This window comes from Phacochoerus africanus, chromosome 10 (genome assembly GCF_016906955.1).
Source record: "Phacochoerus africanus isolate WHEZ1 chromosome 10, ROS_Pafr_v1, whole genome shotgun sequence".
Lineage (NCBI taxonomy): Eukaryota > Metazoa > Chordata > Mammalia > Artiodactyla > Suidae > Phacochoerus > Phacochoerus africanus.
Genome location: NC_062553.1, coordinates 12,043,638 through 12,067,052, shown reverse-complemented (window position 1 = coordinate 12,067,052; position 23,415 = coordinate 12,043,638).

The window sequence follows — 23,415 nt, the reverse complement described above, 5'->3', positions numbered from 1 at the left end:
TGTGATATGACCAAGGGTTTTCATTGGAGCCTGTGTGATTTAGGGTGGTTTGGGGAGGGGCTGACCGACGTGGATGGAAGTGGCTCAAATCCTCGCCACTCTCAGAAGCTGCCATTTTAATCGGCTCTCCGTCTGCAGACCCCTCAGACTACCCCGTTATGACTTCTTTTCCCCTTTGAGGCTGCCCCCTTTTTTTTGGTCTTTTGTCTTTTTAGGGCTGCACCCACGGCATATGGAGGTTCCCAGGCTAGGGGTCGAATAGGAGCTGTAGCCGCTGGCCTATGCCACAGCCACAGCAACACCAGATCGAAGCTTCATCTTCAATCTACACCATGGCTCAAGGCAACACCGGATCCTCAACCCACTGAGCGAGGCCAGGAGTCGAACCCGAAACCTCATGGTTCCTAGTTGGATTCGTTTCCACTGCGCCACGACGGAAACTCCCCAATGCTGCCCTTTAAGATCCGTCTGTGATGGGCAGTGTTGCTGGCATCTGGGAACACACGGTTATGAGAGGTTGTAACCTTGAGTAAGTTGTCTAGCCTAATTGGGACTCGGATTCCTCCTCTGTTAAGCGGCAGCAAGGCAGTCCTGACCTCAGACGTTGTTTGGACCATGAAATGAAATAAAGACTGTGCCGTGCTTAACACAGGGGAGGACTCGTGTGGATTTTCATTGAGAAATAATGAGAAAAACTGCAAGTAAAAAGTTCAGGGCAGGACACTGAAATCAGCAGGACATGGATGACCCGATTTGAAAGGTGTTTACATGAGCAGGTGTGGAGGAGAGCAGGGGGGTTGGGGAAGCACGTGAGAATGGGGAAAAGATGAGGGGGTGTCCTGTTGTGCCATGTGGTCCCCTTCAGGCTTGAAGGATTTATGCCTCCAGCTGTGGGAAGGTTGTCACCTCTCTCTGCTGTCAGCCCTCAGCAGCCAAGAGCTCCCTCACCCAAGGTGCCCCCTCTTTCCTGGGGCACCCGGGTCCATTGACTGATGCAGGGGTACAGAGAGCCTTGTCCTAGTTTGGGACAATTCTGCAGGGCCATCCCTGCCTCAGGCTCCTGGTGGGTTAGCCCAGGGCTTGTTAGCACATGTGCATGATAAGAACCATATATGTGGTCTCTGCCCTTCTTTCCTTGCTTCCTGGCACACAGCTCCTGATATCTTTGGAACTTCTGAAGTAATAACTATTCCTCTACATGCTAATGAGATGCCTGGTGGCTGAGGCTCTGGCGTCGTCTCAGGATGGGTGCTGGCAGCCAAGAGAACACAGGAGATGGCACAGTCAAGCCCCACCCCTTGACCTCCAGGGAGGGAAAAGGGACTGAGGTTGAATTAATCACCAATGGCTAGTGACTTACTCAATCATGCCTGTGTCATGCAGCTTCCATAAAAATCCTGAATGATGGGGTTTGGAGAGGCTATGGGTTGGTTAACATTCTGAGGTGCTGGGAGGGTGGTGCAGCTGGAGAGGGCATTGGAAGCTCTGCACCCCTTCCCACACACCTAGCCCTGTTATCCATTCCATCTGGCTGCTCCTGAGCTGTATCCTCTACTCATATAACAAACCAGGACTCTAATAGGTAAATTGTTTTCCTAAGTTCTGTGAACTGTTTGAGCAAATGACTGAGCTCGAAGAGGAGGTCCTGGGACCCCCCCCCCAACGTACAGCCAGTTGGTCAGAAGCACTTGGACTTCCAGTTAGCCTCTGAAGCAGCATGGGAGGAATGGTCATATAGGATGGAGCCCTCAACCTTGTAGGGACTGTGTGAACACCAGGGAGAGAAAATTGAATCAAAGTATAGGACCTCCAGCTAGCGTCAGAGCATCATTTGGTGCCAAAATCTCGCACATTTGGTGACGAGAGATGAAGACGTGTGAGTGGTGGAGTCAAAGAAAACCAGAGAAATAAGAGGTTTTCCTTTCAGCACCAACCAGTCCAAATTTCTCCTCTGCCCTTTCTACCAGGGTTCTCCCATGGGCACTTCCTGTTCACCAATCATCTTTTCAGAGCCTGCTTCCCAGGCAACCCAACCTGCAGTGATGTTTAAGTCACAGGGAAGGAGGAAACAGCCAGGCAAGGTTTCTAATGACGACTAATGATGTTTGATGGGAGGGAGAATATTGTAAGAGCCTGGCTCTCGTTGTCTGCTCTCTGTGGCCAGGGGGAAAGCTGATCATAAAAGCAAGCAGCGCCTGGTTCTCCACTGCCTCCTCTCCAGAAGCCTCAAACATGCAATGCCAAGGTTCTGCAGCTGTATTAAGAAAGGAGAACTCAACACGTGTCCTTCTTCCGTAGCCCACAGATTCCTCACAGGGTCAGCTTAACTGCATGATGTCAACCAAACCTTAGGGCAAGTTGCTGGTACACGATCCTCAGCTTTCTCTGCATCTAAAGCCTAAAGTCAGCTGCCTTTCCCTGAATGACACTCAACCAAAGCAAGTGCAGAGTCTGATGGCTCCCTGCCTCCCGGTCCAATGAAGACCACGTGACCCAAAGAGGGGCTTCTTCCCCTCCCCTCTCTGCCTTGTCTTTTGCCTATACAAACGGTTATTAAATAGATCCCAACCCAATCCTTTGTGAAGTTGTTTCTGCATGAACAGAACTAATGATTTTATTTTAAAAGACTTATTAAAGCCATATATGCAACTGAGTAAACACGTTTGAATTTAAAAAGAAAAATAATGAAAAGTCTTCCTGTTACTCCAGAAATTCCAAACTTACTCCTCAGAAATAATCACAGTGAACAGTTGTGCGTTTCTTTTCAAAAATTTTCTATGCATAGTCAAGATGCCTTCATATATAATTTTTTTAATTTTGGTTTTCTTTTTTTTTTTTTAAACACACATGGGTACTGTTACACACACTTTTTTGCTTCTTGCCTTTTTTTTTCTATTTAATTTATAGAACATGTTCCATTGCAAGTAACTAAAAAGCAAACTCATATTGTCCTGAGTAATAAACAGGATTTGCTGAGCTATATAACAAGTTCAGAGAAAAAACTTGGTTTAAGATTGATTTGGGAGTTCCCATTGTGGCTCGGCAGGTTAGGGACCTTACTGTCTCTATGAGGTTGTCAGTTTGATCCCTGGCCTCACTCAGTGGGTTAAGGATCCAGCCGCAAGCTGTGGCATAGATCACAGATGCTGTTCAGATCTGGTGTTGACATGGCTATGGCATAGGCTGGCAGCTGTAGCTCCTATTTGACCCCTAACCTGGGAACTTCCATATGTCACAGATGTGGTTGTAAAAATAAAAACTCATGTCTATATATCTAGATATATAGAAATATAGTGGCTTAATTATGTTATCAGAGGTCCAGTTTCCCTTTTTCTGCTCTGCCATTCAGGGTATGGTTGCTAAGGCTGGCTTCCCATTTTGTCTGCAATGTATCTTGCTAACATCCCCAGGATTACATGGATATATGTCCATATCTAAGCAAAGAGAGAATTTATTTCTTGAAGTTCTCTTAGAAGAGCCATAAAAACTTGATTTTATTATTTTTTCCCTTGGAGACCCAAGCCAACTTCTTTTTACATCTCATCAGCATAAACTGGATCATGTAGCTTCATCAGAAGAAATCCTTTCAGCAAGGGATGTGGGTACACGAATTAGGCCTGAGACAAGGACCCACCCCAGAGCCAGAGGTGGAGTTATTTGTTCCTAAGTATATGGGCTCTGAGTGGTAGGTGTGGCTATACTTGCACAAAATTAAAATATTTAGCAATATGACCAACATTATGTGGTATATGTCTTTCTACAACCCCATTGCTAGATCCATGTCCTTTAAACAAATTAAATTGTCATATAAGTTTCAATGGTGTGGGTACAACATCATTTATGTACTCAATTTTGTTATTGGGCATTGAGGTTCTTTTCAGCTCTTTCCTAGTGTGAAGCAATGCTTTGGTGAATGCTCTGTGTGCATTTTGCACACACAAGGATCATAGGTTTATCTATGGCTAAATGCTCAGAAGAAGAATTCAAGAATATAACCCATCTGCATTTAGTTGCGGAACATCCCATCCACTCCAGGAGGTAAAGACTCTAGTTGGAACTTTTCAGGAATAATTCTCAAAATTACACTGTGGCGCCGATCCACCAAAGGAGCTACTGCCTGATTAAGTTGCCACACAGCTCTCAATTCCAGAACCACACAACTATGGAGCCATGATTAAAGCACCAAAATCAGGAATCAGTAAGGTTCAGGAAACCACTGTGGCTGCTGCCTCAGAACTGCCGTGCACCAGTAAATGATGCTCTCTACCTTGAATCTGATACCCACAAAGCCAAAGACCCCAGACAAGGCAGGAACAAAGTGTCTGCCTCATTTTTGCCTATTGAATCTCACACCATACTTCAGACTGATGGAATCAAATTGACATTCAAAACCCTGTCTGGGAGTTTCTGTCGTGGCTCAGGGGTTAACGAACCAGACTAGTATCCATGAGGATACCGGTTTGATCCTTGGTCTTGCTCAGTGGGTTAAGGATCCAGCGTTGCCATGAGCTGTGGTATAGGTCGCAGACACAGCTCAGATCCCGGGTTGCTGTGGCTGTGGCACAGGCCAGCAGCTATAGCCCTGATTTGACCCCTAGCCTGGGAACCTCCATGTGCCCTGGGTGCAGCCCTAAAAAGACAGAAAAGGCAACAACAACAACAAAACCCTGTCTGCAAGGGAGTCTGGGAAACTCCTAGCTTTCTGGCCTTTGCTCAAGAAGGCACACAGGAAGGAGAAAGAAAACATGCCGATCTTTCACATATAAGGGAGTTTTCGTGTTTAATTATTCTACAGCCAAAATGATCCAAAGGAGAACTTCTATTTGTTGCCTGTGTAAAACCAAAATCTCTCTGGCCACAACAGTGCCTGCCCCAACTTCGCTGTGACTGCGTAGACCTAAAGCAATCCCTCAGAGCCTACGGAGGTTATGAGAGGTGAGCAGATCGACACCTGCCACCAAGAGGCCAGGTGGAGAGACACCTTATCTACCTGATTAGAAAATAATGATAGCATCTCTTCCAAAGTCACGTGGTGATGGAAGATGAGCTCTTGATCTGTGTGCCCGTTGGTGAGGGTCTCTCTGGGCCAGTTTCTCCACCTGTTAATCCTCACCTCTCCCCCATGAAGTGGACGTCGTCAGCTCTAGCAGATACGATATGTAGGTTGTACACAATGATATCCTGCGCGCCCCGCCCCCCATGGCTGACTTCTCTTTAATTTCTGGGTGCCTATACGAACCAGCTCTTACATATCTTGAATGTCACTTCTGATCACCCTCATTTTATAGATAAGAAAACTGAGCCTCTAAAACCATAGGATGTTTCCCTAAGGCCAGAACGGTAGAAACAAACCACAATGTGAGCCCAGTGGTGGAAGGCTCCCAAAGCTAGTTCTTCCACCACACCCACTGCCTTTATGCTAAATCAGACACTAGTAGAAAATGCTTATCGAGTATGGTGTCGTTTAATCAAGACTCGTCTTTTTAAACACATTGAGATAAATTTCTTAGCCTTGATGAACATATTTCCTAGGAAGAAATTAGGACACTGTGATGACTGGACCACATGGTGCCCAGATACTTGGTTAAACATTATACTGGGTTGTCTGAGAGGTGTTTCTGGAGCAGATTATCATTTGAGTCAGTAGACAGGCAATAAAGCAAATTGCCCTCCTCTGTGTGAGTAGGTCATCCAATCTTTAATAAGGAAGGTCTGGATGGAACAAAAATTCACACTCTCTCTGCTTAACTCTCTTTGAGCTGGGACATGTTCAGTCTCTTCTTGACTTTGTAATTTTTTTTTTTTTGGCCTTTTTAGGGGCCGTACCCACGGCATATGGTAGTTCCCAGTTTAGGAGTTGAATCAGAGCTGCAGTTGCCAGCCTATACCAGAGCCATAGCAACTTAGGATCTGAACTGCATCTGCGACCTACAGTACAGCTCACAGCAATCCCATATCCTTAACCCACTGAGCGAGGCCAGGGATCAAACCCACATCCTCATGGATACTAGTCAGGCTCTTTACCACTGAGCCATGACAGGAACTCCATGTGGACTATAATTTATACTATTGGCTTTTTCTGGCCTTTAGACTTGGGCTGGAACTCTACCATCCATCTCCCAGGCCTCCAGCTTGCCAGGGGCAGATCTCGGGACTTCTCAGTCTCCATCAATGTGTGAGCCAATTCCTTAAAATAAATTTCTTTATAAATATAATGTAATGTAATATAATGTGATTACATATAATGTCATACAAACATATATAATATAATTACATATATAACATAATTATGTACATAATATAATTACTTATGTAATATATAATTATATAGATTATTATAGTATTATAATATAAACCCCATGATTCTGTTTCTCTGGACAATCCATATTAATACAACCACTATTTAATAACACATGGTCTGGCAGAGATGGATTGGAAATTGACATTAAAATACAGGATAAGAGACTCTTCTTGATCTGACGCCAAGCAACCCTTCCACAGCCTCATCTCAGTTCCCAGCCCCAGGCCCCTCATGCCATGCAATTTATTGCTGGTGTTACAGGCATTTGCCCTTGCCCAGACTTCTATATAAAATATATTTTTTCCTGAAGGAGGACATACTTTGAAGCCAGCTCAAGAAGAATACTTCTTTAGGGAGGCCTTTCCTGTCATCTCAGAAATTGTGTTCTACTACTTGTAATTGTGTCTCTGTCCTAACTCTTATTTTTAATTTATTTTTTATCTTTTTTTTTTTATGGATGTTTCCAGGCTAGGAGTCAAATAGGAGCTACAGTTGCAGCCCACATCACAGCCATAGCAATGCCAGATCCTTCACCCACTGAGCGAGGCCGGGGATCGAACCTGTGTCCTCATGGATCCTAGTCAGTTTCGTTAACCACTGAGCCTCGATGGGAACTCCTGTCCTAACTCTTAAATAAAGGTATAAACTTTTGCTTTTCTTGCCCCCTTTTAAACTGATGTCTTCAAAATTATATTTTCATCATTTTAGGTATCCTTGGTGCCTGGCATATAATACACACATTTAGGGGGTATGTGTGTATGTATCTGCATGTGGTTGCTTGTTCGTTTTCCCAAATGGAAGGCTCCAGTGGTAACCTTCTCTGTTATCCGTTTCCTTCACTGTAACCAAAACCAATATATTATCAACACTTCCATAGTCATAAGTAGTTTCTTTTTCATGGAGCAGAGAAAGCAGGACAGAGTAGTGGGTTGGAGAACAGGCTTTGGAAGGAGAAACTACAGGATTTAAATCTGGCCTCTACCACTTGTTACTTTCACAACTTCCAATGCCTTAACCTCTTCCGCCCTCATTTCTTCGTTGGTAAATGGGGCTGATAAGGATGCTTATCTCGTAGGCCACCGTGCAGCACAATGAGATAGGGCACAGAAAGCTCTTAGCCCGTTGCTTGGCGTTCGGTGTCACTGGTAGTGAGACGAGAAACGGAAGAAGAGGAAAATGAATCGTAGCCACGTTTGAGCATGGCGTTTCCCCGCTTCTTCCTTAGAAAGCATTAGGATGGCCTTCAGAGTTTCAATTATCTTAAAATACCAGAATATGAGAATTTTGCTTAATGAGTGAAATGCGTTGCTCATACGTTTGGACTAATCATTAGAAATGACCTTTCCGCAGGGCACCAACCACCATCCATCTGCACGGAGGAGAGCTAAGCCAGGACACACATGGGGGCCTGTGTTTTTCCTTATCTTCGCAGCAGCCTGTTGCTAAGGAGAATTGTTCTAGGAGGTTAAGATCTTGATCGTTGGATAAAATAAAAGTATAAGTCACAAAAAAGAAAGAAAGAAAAAAAAAAAACAGGAGCACAAATGAAACCACAGCCGGGTAGGGAGCAAGGAAGGAAACTTTGAGAAGTAGAGAAATTGTGCAAAGCAGAGATTCACAAGTTTAATGGCACTATGTGGGGCCTGAACCAGGGACCTGGGCTCAGGGTGCCAGCAACCCCGCTCACCAGTGTGACACTTGAGGGAAGCCGTTTTTTCCCCTCCCAAGCCCAAGCCCATTTCCCTCATTTTTTTTTTTTTTTCATTATAAGACTACCGAGCATATGTGGAAAATTCATCATCTGGCCACTACATCTAAAGCACATATATTTGAAAAAAAGAATAAACAGATTCCGGAGTTCCCATCATGGCGCAGTGGTTAATGAATCCGACTAGGAACCATGAGGTTGTGGGTTCAATCCCTGGCCTTGCTTAGTGGGTTAAGGATCCGGCATTGCCGTGAGCTGTGGTGTAGGCCAGCAGCTACAGCTCCGATTAGACCCCTAGCCTGGGAATCTCCATGTGCCGCAGGAGCAGCCCAAGAAATGGCAAAAAGACAAAAAAAAGAATAAACAGATTCATTAAATTATGATATGATCAAATCATCAACCAAATAGAAAATTTATATAATAAAGCCAGAAAAAAAAGTTGTAAAATGTAGTTTACAATAATTATTCACATTCAAGGCTGTACATCAGTAACATACAACAACGTGGCCCGAACATGAATTCAATCCAAATAATTCATATATTAGATTTTAAATCTAGAGGCCAACAAGAGCCAGCAAATAACTTTATATAAGAATAAAAATATCAAAGTGTGTATCCTAATATCCTTGCATTATTTTGCTTCTGTACATATAATAGGCATAAAATACCTATGGTCTTGCATCTCATCGTGTAACCAAGCAGGGCCCTGTGGGGTTCCTGGGCACAAAAGCCTTTCTGTGTCCCCCATTTCTTGTTTCGGGGGAAGAAGCCTCATTCAGTCTCCATGCCCTCCCCTGAGTTTCAAGGGGCAGCTTCAGATCAGGGAAGGAAGGAGATGCAAAGACAGGGGAGGAAGAGTCAAGAAACAATAGTACAGCCTTGGGGCAGGATCCTGGTTCCCTCTCAAGGGAGACACATAATGACGTAGGCATCTTATACACATAAGAGGCAAGTTTTATTCCTTGTGCTTCTTTTTGAAATGAATACTTTAAAATTGAACAGCTTAGAGTCCTTCCTGGTCCTTCTCCCTGGCTTAATTGAACCCTAGACACAGTTACCCATAAGCTAAAGATTAGGCATCTTGAGCACAATTACCTGTGGGTTAAAGATTATTAGCACAGGATGTTTTTTAGAAACGTTCCTAGTTTGCTCTAATCTTTGATCAATATGCCCTTTTCTCAAGTACTGTTATTCTAGACAATAACCCAGAAGACCACCACACGATCATGCCAAGATCCCTTGATGCCAGCTTTGGTAAAGAAGGAAGCATGCATGTCTGCCCCAGTCCTGACTCCTGTCTGAAAACCTGGTTTTCTTTTTACCATAAACCTCCCTGCAATTCTTCCCAATGGAAGGCATGGTCTTTAAGGCATTAGGCTGCTGTGGCCTCCTTTGCCTGGCCAAGCAACAAAAGTTATCTTTTCCTCCTTCACCCCAAATTCTGTCTTAGTGTTTCTATTCAGCCCCGGTGGGCAGAGGTGGAGTTTTGGCCGTAACAGAGGCTACGGAGTACCGCTTAGCTGCCAGGAATCTGCCATTAGTGACAGTAAGGGGCCCCAACCAGCCGCTCCCTGACCTTTTCTGGAATCCTGATCTGAGTGTCACCATCCTGGAGGTAGAACCAGACTGATGGTATCTCAGCTTCCTGTCCAGGAACAAGAAGTCATTGATTGAAAAGTAAATAGAAAAACTTGTATCTTGTGTTTTCTTTAACCTCTGGACATTTAGCCTGACGTTAAAAAAAAAAAAAAAAAAAAAGGGTTTCTAAGCATTGTCCCCAAAGCTCAAGTTTAAAAATGAATATAGGAGTTCCCATCATGGCTCAGTGGTTAACGAACCCGACTAAGAACCATGAGGTTGCGGGTTCGATCCCTGGCCTTGCTCAGTGGGTTAACGATCTGGCGTTGCTGTGAGCTGTGGTGTAGGTTGCAGACTTGGCTCGGATCCTGCGTTGCTGTGGCTCTGGTGTAGGCCAGTGGGTACAGCTCTGATTTGACCCCTAGCCTGGGAACCTCCATATGCTGTGGGTGCGGCCCTAGAAAAGACAAAACAAAAACAAAAACAAAAAACACTGTGTAATAACCTATAAGAGATAATAATCTAAAAAAAAAAGAATCTATATTGCCTAATTCTAATTGAAAAGTGATTTTTGTGGGGTTTTTTGGTTTGTTTTGTTTTTGTTTTTTTAAAGCCGCACTTGTAGCATATGGGGTGGAATCAGCCAGCCTACACCGCAGCCACAGCAACACTGGATCCTTAACCCACTGATTGGGGCCAGTGATCCAACTCAAATCCTCATGGTTCTAGTTGCATTTGTAACCCACTGAGCTACAATGGGAACTCCCTGAAAGGAATTAGATCTTTACTAGTCTTCATTTTTATTCTTTATTTATTTTTCTTTTTTAAGATTTTAATTTTTTTGTTGTAGTTGCTTTACAATGTTCTGTCAACTTCTGCTGAATAGCAAATTATTCCTTTCTTTAAAGAAATTTTTTTAGTGTGTGTTTGCGTGTGTGTTGGGGTGTTCCACTGCAATTTTTTTAAGGAACAAGGAAGAGATATACTTACATATACTTGAACACTTAATTTAATCCTCACCATAAATTTATTAAATGGGACAATAGCCTTTTTAAATCTATTTTATTTTTTATTTTACTTTACTTTTTTTTCTTTTTATTTTAGGGCCACACTTGAGGCATATGGAGGTTCCCAGGCTAGGGGTCTAATTGGAGCTGCAGCTGCCAGCCACAGTCACAGCCACAGCAACGCCGGATCCTTAACCCACTTTTCGAGGCTAAGGATGGAAACTGCGTCCTCATGGATTCTAGTCAGATTCGTTTCCACTGAGCCAAGATGAGAAGTCCCCAGTAGCCTTTTTAAAAAAAAAAAAAAAAAAAAAGATGAAGTAACCAAGATTTAAAGAGTTTAAGTGAGCTGCCTGCCTCTCCAAGCCAGGATCTAAACCCAAATCTGACTCTGTGGCTCTCAAGTTCAGGAAGGGGCAGGAAATTAGCTCAGAGCAGTCTTTTCCTCCAATCTCACTGTGGCTCCAGGCTGAGCTAGGCAGGCAGACGAGCCTGAGCCTGACGGGTTTGCCCCTTGATCCTTTTAGTTGTGAAAAGAGCAGCTAGCACTGGGTCTGGTGATTGATTCAGGTAACTTTCAATTAGGAAAGGAAGTGATGGTTCAAGGCAAAGAATCCAGGAGGCGTGCCGCGACAAGAAATTCTGGAGGGTGACAAGCCTACCAGCTGCTTCCCTTTTATCTTTAGCTAAGAATCATGAACTTGAACTCCTATATTCCTTTTTTACCTGAAAACATTCTGACCCTTTAGCCCTTTAAGGATACGCAGGGCCAGCAAGGGGCACATTTGCACATCGGTCGGAGAGAAGATGGAAAAACTCTTTTACCCTTGGCTTTAATGCATGGAATCCACTCTCTTGGCCCCAAATTTGCTAATTCCTTCTTTTCCCCAAAAAACACCAGGACGTGAAGAGCCCCCTCTGCTGCAGGTGTTACTGATATTGTGCTCCGAGTCAACAAACTCTTCCCTACGTTTTTTTTTGAGATTAGAGCAGTTGTCAATATCACAGGGTTTTGTTTTTGTTTTTTATTTTTTTTATGTTTAGAAGGAAGCTTAGATTTCTGCATTTCGAGGCTGGTCACGGAAATGCAAGCTATTGTTTTTGGAGATTCCCCTCCCAAGGGGCTTCAAACTTCGTTTTGGTCTTCACCTTCTTCTCTCCCAGCCTCCTTCCCCAAATGCTCCCTTTATTCCTAGAGAGTGAGGCTCTGTTCCCTCCAACAATTGCATACAACTTCTTTTCCTTTTTGATTTTCAGTAAGGCTGGGAATTAGGCATTGGCGCGTCGAGACCTCCTAACATCATGTATTGAACACCGTTGGGGGTATTTATAGAGGATTTAGTTAACGTTGCTGTTGGAGCTGCCAAGTTTGCAGAAAAGCCTCCCCTAGTCGCTACACATCCCTTCACTAGGAAGACTGGCAGAACAGTTCCTATTTTCCCAAATAGGAGAACACGCCGTTCGATGAGGTGAAGAAGGAGAAAAACAAGTCCCTCAAGTCACTGCAAATGGCTGTGACCAGAAAGCACACTATTTCCCTTAGTGACTTTTAGACGAAACATATTCATGGGATGTTTTAAAATATTCTTTATGCCTAATCTGGAAGGGGCAACTGCACTTATACATTTTGCTTTTAAAGCAATGGAACCAAAGTATTCTTGACAGAATAAATAATTTCTTCCCGAACTGGATATGGGTGATCCTTTTAAAGCTGGCTGCTTCTAGGAGCTCCCGTTGGGACGCGGCAGAAACTAATCTGACTAGTATCCATGAGGATGCCGGTTCAATCTCTGGCCTTGCTCAGTGGGTTGAGGATCTGGTGTTGCTGTGAGCTGTGGGGTAGGTATCAGATGCGGCTTGAATCTGGAGTTGCTGTGGCAGCTCCAATTTGACCAGCATAGAGAGGCCAGCAGCTACAGCTCTGATTCCACCCCTAGGATGGAAACTTCCATATGCTGAGGGTGTGGCCTTAAAAGAAAAAAAAAACCTGGCTGCTTCCAAGCAATACCTGAAGCAGAGTCTTAATTTGGCTTTCAGACAGGGCAAAAAATCATGCAAACCTTAGCAGAGCATGCTGCAACACACTTTGCATTTTCCTAGGAACATACTCCAGACCCTGCAGCTGTTTTTATAAAGGACTTATCAACTTAGACATTTTACATTAAAAGATTTAATATGGCATTGAGAACAACTTTCTAGAATGGCCCCTGCCTTACATTGAGACCTGAGAAAGAGGGAGGGCCTCATTTAAAGATCTGCCATCAGTTGTACTCAGTCAGTCAGTCAGCAAACATCCAGCCGGGACTTGCTCCGTGAAAGGCAGGAGATGTGATTGTCTGTCTTTAGAAAGCGCAATCATAAAGGCGATTGTTAACTGCAAATTGTCCACCCCTCTCAAGTCTCTGGCTACAGGATTGAAGCCTAGAGCCTTCCAAATTCCCTAGAGGAGACTACACGCTGTGCGAGGAAGTGTTCATTAGTTGATTTGCATAAAGCGCTTTGAAGACGTGAAGAGCCAAATTGCTGGCAAGTATCACCAACCTCCTTAAACTTTCTTTGTCTCTCTTTTACAACTAAAGGCAACTGATGATACCCCAATACAGACCTTGACCCCAAATCATCAGGATCAATAAGTGGCCTATCTGAATGGGGGCATTTCTCTTTTCCTCCCTTAAGAGGCTCGTGTAGAACAGGTGCCTCCCTCTGTTGAGCGGAATGACAGCTTTATACGAAGATGCTTTAAATAAGTTAAAGCCTAGCGCACTGATAATAAATTAAATCAAAGGCTCTGCCGAATAGGTGCCCCAGTGTGTTTGGGAGGCCAGCTACCTGCAGTGTGATCTGCAGGAAGCCTGGGAAGCCTCCACAGGGGATAAAAGGATCGGAATTTACCGTCTGGGGGATGATAAGGTAACGAAGTACACTGATAACTACGACATCAATCAGGAGGTGTTCTGAGCTGTATGAGACACTCAAAGAACAGCAAGGGGCTTGGGAATGCGGACTAGCACCGTTCATGGGCTGAATCGACACGTTTCCAGAAAGGGACCCGAGACGCTCTTTGGACAGCTCCTCCCCCTGGTCTGTCTGGAGATGTTTAGAAAACGGCATCCTGTCATTTGTTCCTCTGATTTCCCCGGCACGTGAGACGCTGTTTGCCAGCTGACAGGAGGGCAGGAGCAGTAAAGGGAAGTTGGGAAGGTAACATTGCCCGGATCACAGGTCTGGAGAGCGGGTAAAGCTGGAATTCTTTGCACTGTCTCGTAAAGCGTTTCGGAGAACTCTCATCTAACCTCTCTGGATGTGTACACTAGCCTTTTCCGAAACGCCTGGCCGGCGCTCCATCCTCCCCGCACTGCTCTTCCTCATCTTTTGCTCCGCTTCATCTTTCCGACACCCAGCTCCCTCACAGATACCCTGGCTGCTCTTTAGAACGCCCTTGGCCCCTGGGTACCATCAAGTGTTTTTTCTAATCTCATTGGTTACTCTCTATGTGTGTGTGTCCCACCTATGAGATACACGTTGAGTAACTATTTTGTATTGGGAAAAGTCTTGGATTTATAACCATTTCATTTTATAAGAATGAGAATCCGTTTTTCTTGTCATAAGATGACTACTTTCAGCAGACTCAAAATACGCTCACCTGGCGTCTTCTCACTGTTCCCCTCGACCAGCTGCCAGGCAAAGCCTGCAGGATTATTTCAAGAAAACAATGTGTTGGTCTCGTCCATCCATGCGTTGTTCTCAAAGTAGCTTAGAACTTGAAAGTTAACGTTTTGGGGATTTGCCTTTGTAAACTATTTTCTGCTGAGATAAGTCTATTAGAATGTGCTGATGTATATTCTACACAACCTTATCCTTTTCTGTCTTTTTAATTTTTTTCTTTTTAGAAAAATTTTATTGGAGTCTAGTAGACATCTTTAAAAATTTTTTTTTTACTATAGTCAGCTTGCAATGTTCTGTCATTGTCTGCTGCACAGCAGATATTTTGAATAAGGTCTCTGTTCCTTTTCATTTAACTTGAGGTCCCCAAAACACACGCACGCATGGCTGGAAGGAAACCATTTCATCTCATGTCAAATGTGGATGAAAAAGTTAGGAATACAAATTTGATTAGTGATTTAGAGAATGAAACAATGCCATTTGCAGCAAGATGGAGGGACCTAGAGATTAGCATGCTTAGTGAAGTACGTCAGACAGAGAAGGACAAATATGATATGATATTGGGTATATGTGGAATCTAAAAAAAAAGATACAGATGAACTTATTTACGAAAGAGAAATAGACTCATAAACATAGAAAACATACTTATGGTTACCAAAGGGGGAAGGGGGGGAGTACATTAGGAGTTTAGATTAAAATATACACACTGATATAGATAAAATAAACAACAAGGACCTACTACAGGGAGTTCCCTTTGTGGCGCAGTGGAAACGAATTCGACTAGGAACCATGGGGTTGCGGGTTCGATCCCTGGCCTTGCTCAGTGTGTTAAGGATCCGGCATTGCCGTGAGCTGTGGTGTAGGTTGCAGATGTGGCTCGGATCCCGCGTTGCTGTGGCTCTGGCGTAGGCCGATGGCTGCAGCCCCGATTAGACCCCCTGGCCTGGGAACCTCCATATGCTGCGGGTGTGGCCCTAAAAAGACAAAAGACAAAACACAAAAAACAAAAACCAAGGACCTACTGTATAACACAGAAACTATACTCAATATCTTCTAATAACCTATAAAGGAAAATCATCTAAAAAGAATATATATACAGATGTATGTATAAACCGAATCACCTTGCTGTACACCTGAAACTAACACAACATTGTAAATCAACTAACTATATTTCAATACAAGTTTTTTTTTTAAACTGAGGGCAGGCTTCTCTTCAAAATTATTCCCAACTCCTGAGCCATCTCTCAGTGTTTTCTCTCTCCTGTTGTAGAAGCCTCAGGCTTGATCTAGAAGGGTGCTGGGAAGCAGTAAGGCGCTGGGCCGGCTGCATTATTGCGATGTTTATCACTGGGAAGAGCAAGCAGGATCTAACATTTGGGGCCTTTATTCTCCTAGGCACTGCTCTGTGTGTCCCACTCTCCATCACAGGAGCAGCGAAGAGAAGCTGTGTGAGACCCATGAAAGGAGCAAGAAGAGAAACAATCCATTTCATCACTTAAAATTAAGTTTAAAATGAACTATCATTTTGCTGCCTGAGAGTGCCATGTTATCCTTTTCATATTTCAGAGTATATTCATAAGCATCATTTTTATCATTTTTTTGGCCGCACCTACAGCATGTGGAAGTTCCCCAGCCAGAGATTCGACCCACGCTTCAGTTGTAACAGAGACACAGCAGTGACAACACAGGATCCTTAACCCACTGAGCCACCAGGGAACTCCTTTACAGGCATCATTTTTTTTTCTTTTTTGCTTTTTTTAGGGCCACTCCCATGGCATATAGACGTTCCCAGGCTAGGGGTCAAATCGGACCTGCAGGTGCCAGCCTACACCGCAGCCACAGCCACAGCAATGCAGGAGTCTAGCCACATCTGTGACCTACACCACAGCTCACGGTAGTGCCAGATACTTAACCCACTGAGCAAGGCCAGGGTTTGAACCCACGTCTTCATGAATACTGGTCAGATTCATTAACCCCTGAGCCAGGAAGGGAACTCCCATATAGGCATCATTTTGAAGTCTTATATTTCAAGAAGATTAAAATGATAAAAGGGTGGAGTTTAGAGACAAGCAGGCCTGGGTTTAGATCTAAGCTCCATCATTTACTGGTTACCGAATAGTTACGGGTCATATCACCCCTTCTGCCACAGTGTCCTCACTGGAAAAGCGGGGCCAACAGGGCTGGATGAGAATTTGATGGATCGCTTACTGCTGTGTGGGGCCACACAGCACAGTCCTTTCAGCATCTAAACTCCAAGCAACCAACATGCTCTCCTGGCCAATTAGATTCCCTGGTTCCTTCTGTTCTCAGTGGCCCAGGAGACCCCCTTGTATCTCTCATGCCGTCCCATCAAATTTACCAGTCTCCTGTCCCCTTCCTTTGGGACAAGGCCCTCCTCTCACCCCGAGCGCCAAACAAAGAGTCCTGTGCTACGGTTAACGATGGCTAACACGACTTCATGAGTCATCTGTGTGCTTATGAGACTTGTCCAAAGTCATGCAGTAACGTCATAATAAATCCAGGGCCAGAGCTCAGGACACCTCAGTTCTAAAGCCAGGATGGGTAGAGTTTTTGTTGTTGTTGCGGCTGTTTTGCTTTTTAGGGCCAAAGTCCCGGCATATGGAAGTTCCCAGGCTGGGGTCAACTCAGAGCTATAGCCACCAGCCTACCACACAGCTGCAACAATGTGGGATCTGAGCCACATCTGCAAACTTCACCACAGCTCAGGGCAATGCCAGATCCCCGGCCCACGGAATGAGGCCAGGGGTCAAACCTGCATCCTCATGGATACTAGTCAGATCCATTTCCACTGTGTCACAATAGGAACTTCCAAAAACGGGTAGTTTTGTATTCTCCTTCCCATTCCATGCAGGGCCCCAGATCACTGAATTTTGTTGGGGCGGCCGCGGTGGGACCCCTTGACACTATTTATAATTTTGAATATGCTCTGGATTTGGGTTTCAGCTCAGAGACTTCTGGGACTGGCAGTGGCTTCAGGTTTGATTTTGTTTTATTACTTTTAATTTTCCTTTTTCTTAAACCAGTAGACTGCTTTGAAAGGGACAGCATGTCAGCTGTAGCCTGGACCTCACACCTTTATTTTGCTCTTAGCTATGCTTTGAGGAATTGGAAAGAATGCCAATTTCTGCACAGCAATGCAACATATTGTGATAGATACTTCTTCTGAGATCCCATATGCTTCATATTGCCATGGAAAAAGCACTGGCATAGCAAGAATTTTTTTTTTTCTATAAATTTCCCCAGAGATTGAATTGGATTTTTTTACAACATTGTCTCAGCTAGGCTAGGAGAGGGCGGGGGTAGGGGTGGGAGAAAGAGAGAGAGAGGGAGAGAGAGGGAGGGAGAGAGAGATTGCACATTAACAAATGGAGTCGATTTGGAGTTCCCATCGTGGCTCAGCAGAAAGGAATCTGACTAGTATCCATGAGGACCAGGTTTGATCCCTGGCCTCACTTAGTAGGTTAAGGATCTGGTGTTGCTTCGAGCTGGGATTATAGGTCACAGATGTGGCTCTGATCAGGCGTTGCTGTGGCTGTGGTGTAAGCCGGCAGCTGTAGCTCCGATTCAACCCCTAGCCTGGGAAACTCCATGTGCCAAGGGTGCAGCCTTAAAAAAAAAAAAAGAAGAAGAAAAGAAAAAGACAACAAATGGAATGGATTTTAATGTACATGCCCTTTAAGACAGCAGCTTGGAGGACATGCCCCAGAATGTTCCGGGTTCTGATGTTATGAGCTAATATTCCAAGAGACTAGGCCAGAAATAATGGAGATCAGTGAATTTAAAGAGAAGGAAGCCGCAGTTGTTGAATTGGCCATTCACCAGCTCTGGATCTGGGACAAGTATATCAATTAGGTTTTGCCGAAATGGCTTAATGATTCAAACACATTTTTTTTTCTTTCTTTCATTTCTCACATTCTAGCCTGGGAGGGCTCTGATGGGGCTGGATGGTCTAAGGTGACCTCACTTATGTGTCTGGTGGTTGAAGTGATGTCAGCTGGGGTAACAGGGTGAGAGGTCTCTCGTCTCCCGCCAGGCCACCCCAACTTGTAGCCATGGCATTGCTCCTGGTTTGAGAAACCCCACTTTCTAAGCCTTCACTTTTGTCATGTCTGCTACTACCTGACTTGGACCAAGCAAGTCCCGTATTTAAGCCCAGATCCAAAGAGTGGAGAATGGACTCCCCCTCTTGATGGGAAGTGTTTCAAGGTCACACTGCAAGCAGGGAGGCACAGATAATCTACTACTGCAAGTAAATTATGCTCTGGGAGCCTGGATGTCCTCGAGGCTGAAATAGATGACCACCATGCACCTAATAGCTCAGGTTTATCATGTCAAAGATGAACTCGTGACCCGGTGTGCGCACCACCCCAAGTGCTCTCCCCAACCCTCCCCATCTTTCTGTCGTCACCGTTCACCAATCAGCTGAAAGCAGAAACCTGGAAATCATCCTATATTCTTCCTTTTCCTTCTCCCTGCTCTCCCTCACGTCTGCTGCATTCACGAGAACGATCTGTGGGCGCCACCTCTGAAAATGATCTTGAACTTGTCCATTTCTCTCTGTGGTTCTGCCCTTGCTCCCTCAGCACGTGTGCTCTTTTCATGTAAAAAATTTCCTACCGGTATTCACATGGTCCCTTCTAGTCTTGGCTCAAGGTCACATGCTGAGTGATGCCCTCCTTGACTCCTAGATGTTATGGTCAGCCCCCCTCTTTTCATAGTTCATATCCTCTTTTGCCTTATTCTTCTCCTGTATACGTATCATTTTTTTTTTAAGTTGTCTGTCTGCCCCACTAAGTTTTTAGCACCATGAAGGTAGGGGAATAGGGGAATTTCTGGTTGTTTGGTTCACCGTTGAATCCCCCGTGCCTATAACAGGGAACATGATTAGCCATCTATTTCTTGAATCAATAAAAAAGGGAGATTTTAAGGAATATGTTTTACTCTGTTGTCTAGATCCGTATTTTGACAAGCCCAACTTGAAAGAGAATGGCCTGTTTCTTGGGCAAAGCCCTGAGGCCCCGAACTCAGTCCTAAAGAGTCAGAGAAACTCACCAGAGCAGTAAGATCGAAGACCTAAAGAATAAGCAGTGGGAATTTCCATTGTGGCACAGTGGCAACAAATCCACCTAGTACCCATGAAGATGCAGGTTCAATCCCTGGCCTCGCTCGGTGGGTTGGGGATCCAGTGTTGCCCTGAGCTGTGGTATAGGTTGAAGACATGGCTTGGATCCCGCGTTGCCCTGGCTGTGCGTAGGCCAGCAACTGTGGCTCCAATTTAACTCCTAGCCTGGCAACTTCTACATGCTGCAGGTGCGGCCCTAAAAAGCCAAAAAAAAGTAATAATAAAAACAGGGTAGGTGAGAAACAGAATAAATGAGGTGAGCTCATAGATGCCCACTCAATAGGAATAGACACCCATTTTTGTTTATTCTTTGTAAGGATAAAATAAGCTTTACTCATTTGTAATACCCTGCTTAGTACTGACATACTTCGTAAGTCTTCAAATGAGAGAGGCAGCGAGGGGTGTCTGTCACTCCCACACATGGAGAAGTGTCCTGATGGGGCCGTCCAGGGCCCCCCCCCCCGCATACAGAACTTGACCAGGCCCCTCTGTTTGTTTTAACTCTACGGTGAGGGTTTCGTATGTCTTGTTGTTATCATGGTGGTTTTAACGAATTATAACTAAACTGAACATAACAAAATGGATGAGCCACTCAAAAAGATGCCTGCAAAGAAACCAACTGGTATTAAAGATCATGGTATCAAAGCCAGCGTAAAAGAGGAGCAAAAAGTCAGCAATGATAGTTCATCGCCTCTGAAAGTAAGGACAGTCCAATCGGATCAGATAAGAAGGTTGGGGGGGATGAAATTGCAATTGTTACGACAACTGGAGAAATAAATTCTCCTCTTTTTTTTTTTTTTTGTCTTTTTGCCTTTTCTAGGGCTGCTCCCGAGGCATGTGGAGGTTCCCAGGCTAGGGATCTAATCTGAGCTGTAGCTGCCGGCCTACGCCACAGCCACAGCCACAGCCACAGCAAGGTGGGATCTGAGCCGCATCTGCAACCTACGCCACAGCTCACGGCAACGCCGGATCCTTAACCCACTGAGCGAGGCCAGGGATCGAACCTGCAACCTCATGGTTCCTTGTCAGATTCGTTAACCACTGCGCCACGACGGGAACTCCTCATCAATTGTTAATAATTCTGAACAGGTTATGCTTAAGCTATTAGCAAACCAGTGGTATGAAACATCATGAAGAAGATGACATGAAATGCTGCTCATTGAAATTTTAAGCTTATTTTAGTTTCTTTTGTATTGAGATTTTATTACAGACAACAAATTGCACAGATCTTAAATACTTGGTTCACTTATTTTGAATAATTTTGTGCAATCACATAATAACCATCAAAAACAAAATATGAGATATTTTGATCAACCTGGAAAATTTCCTGATGCCCCACTTTGAGTCAATCCTCCCACCGCAACTTGATGATTTTCTAACTTCCGTCACAATAAATTAATTTTGCCTTCCAATACTTTATATAAAAATAGTCATGGGTGTGGTGGTTAGTTTTTTGTTTGATATAATGTCTATAAAGTTCCTCTGTGTTATTTCTATCAGTAGTTTGTTCATTTTGACTGCTAAGTAGTATTTTATTGTATAAGTTTATCCACAAATTTAAAATTCATTCTCCTCTTGATGGACATTTGGGTCGTTTCAAGTTTCTAGCAATTGTAAATAAGGTTGATATGATCATTCTTGTATAAGTTTTAGTGGATATTTATTTATTTATTCATTTTGGTTTTGTTTTTGGCTGTGGCCAGGTCATATAAAAATTTCCAGGCCAGGAATCAAACCCATGCCACAGTGGAGATCCTGAGCTGTTGCAGTAACAATGCCAGGTTCTTAGCCTCTGAGCCACAAGGAAACTCCTAACATTGAGTTTAAATATTTTGCCACTGAGTTTAAATATTTTGAAAGAACTCTTTTATAAGATATAAGTATGCAAATCTTGCCCTCATCTGTGTCCTGTTTTCTTAATGATATCTTCTAGGGAACAGATGATTTTAATTTTCATGAAGTATAATTTATCTTTTTTTTTTTTCTCTCTTCTTGATGATTCATGGTTTCTCTATGCCCTCAAGGAAATTTTTGCTTATTGAAATGTTATGAAAATTTTCTCTTGTGTTTTCTTCTAGAAGACCTACCTTTCTGATTTGTATGTTTAGATCCATGATCTATCTGAAATTAATTTTTGTGTATTAGTATGAGGTAAGAATGTAGGCATGTGTTTTTTTTTCCATGTGGATGTCTATTAGTTCCAGTGCCACTTGTTGAATTAACTTTCCTTTCTCTGTTGGATTGCTTTGCACCTTTGTTTTGTTTTGTTGGGGTTTTTTTTTGGTTTTGCTTTTGCTTTTTAGGGTCACTCCTGTGGCATATAGAAGTTCCCAGGCTAGGGGTCCAATTGGAGCTACAGCTGCCAGCCTATGCCACAGCCACAGCAACACAGGATCCTTAACCCACTGAACGAGGCCAAGGATCAAACCCACGTCCTCATGGACACTTGTTGAGTTTGTTACATCTGGTTCATTACCACCGAGCCACAGTGGGAACTCCTGGCACTGCATCTTTGATTAAAATCAATTGACCATATAAAAGGATCTATTTCTGGATTTCATTCTGTTCCATTGATTTGTCTGTCCTTTTTCAAATATCACCTTCTCTTGATGATTACAACAGTATGGTAGAGCTTAAATTACATAGTATAAATCTTTTAATTGTATCTTTCTTGAAGACTGATCTGTTATTTTAGGTCCATTTCCATTTCCACATAAATCTTAGCGATAGTTTGCAAATTTCTCTTTAAAAATCTGCTGGGATCATGATTTGGATTGTGTTGAATGATTGGGGAATTATTGCCAATACCTTAAGAATATTAAGTATTTTTAACTGTAAACAGGGCATATTTTCTTATTTATTTTGGTCACTTAAAAATCTCTGCAGACCTGTAATTTTGAGAAAAGAGTTCCTGTCTCTTTGATTAAATTTTTATTAGTAAACATCTGAACTATTTAGTACTTTTGTAATTGGGATTTTAAAGTTTTTTGTCTTCCAATTGTTTGCTGATGATACATAGAAAAAAAAATTAAGGTTGGTTGTTGAACTTGCTTGTATTGTAAGACCTTGTTAAACTCACTTATTAGTTGTTATGGTTTTATTGAGAGGGAGAGGAGTTGATTACTTACGATCTTCTATAAAAACAATTACTTTACTTGCAAATAAGGAAGTTTTTACTTGTTATTTTCCAATCTTTGTGCATTTTTCTTTTGATGTATTGAGTTGGCTAGGGCCTCCAGTGCAATGTTGAATGGAACTGGTGAGAATGAGTAATCTTACTTTGCTCCTGAACTTGTAAAATTCAGTATTTCACCATTATGTATAAAGTTAGTCTAGATTTTTCATAGTTGCCTTTTATATATTGAGGAATTTTCCTTCTGATTTTAATTTTTCAAGTATTATTATGTATGAATATAGAGCTTTATGATTTATTGAGTTTACCATGTAGCAACTCTTCTTTGTTCTATAAATATGGTGAATTACTTTGATTTGCAAATGTTAAACCAAACTTGCTTAAGCCCCACTTAGTCATCATATGTTATCCTTTTAAAGTATTTATATTTTTATATCATTTCTATTTTCTAGGTATGTTTGCCTCTATGTTCATGAGGGATATTGGGGTATATTTTTTTCTTGTAAAGTTTTTGTCAGGTTTTGGTATTGGAATAACGCTGTTGTAAAATAAGCGTCCCACTCTCTTCTTTTTGCTTGAATGAATTTGTGTAGAATTGCTATTATTTCATCTTTAAAAAATAGCACTTTTCTTGTTTGATAGAAATTGCCTGCCCCTAGATATTTTTGGGGAGAAAAGGTTTTTCATAACAAATTCAATTATCTTGATAAATGTAAGTCCATTCAGATTTTGTACTTTATCTTTTGTCAGTTTTAAGTAGCATATTTAAAGATATTTTATTTTATTTATGTTACTGCACTTATTGGCATTATGCTATTCAAAATGTTCTCTTATCCTTTTCATTTCTATAGGATTTTCAGAGGTATTGTCTCTTTCCTAACA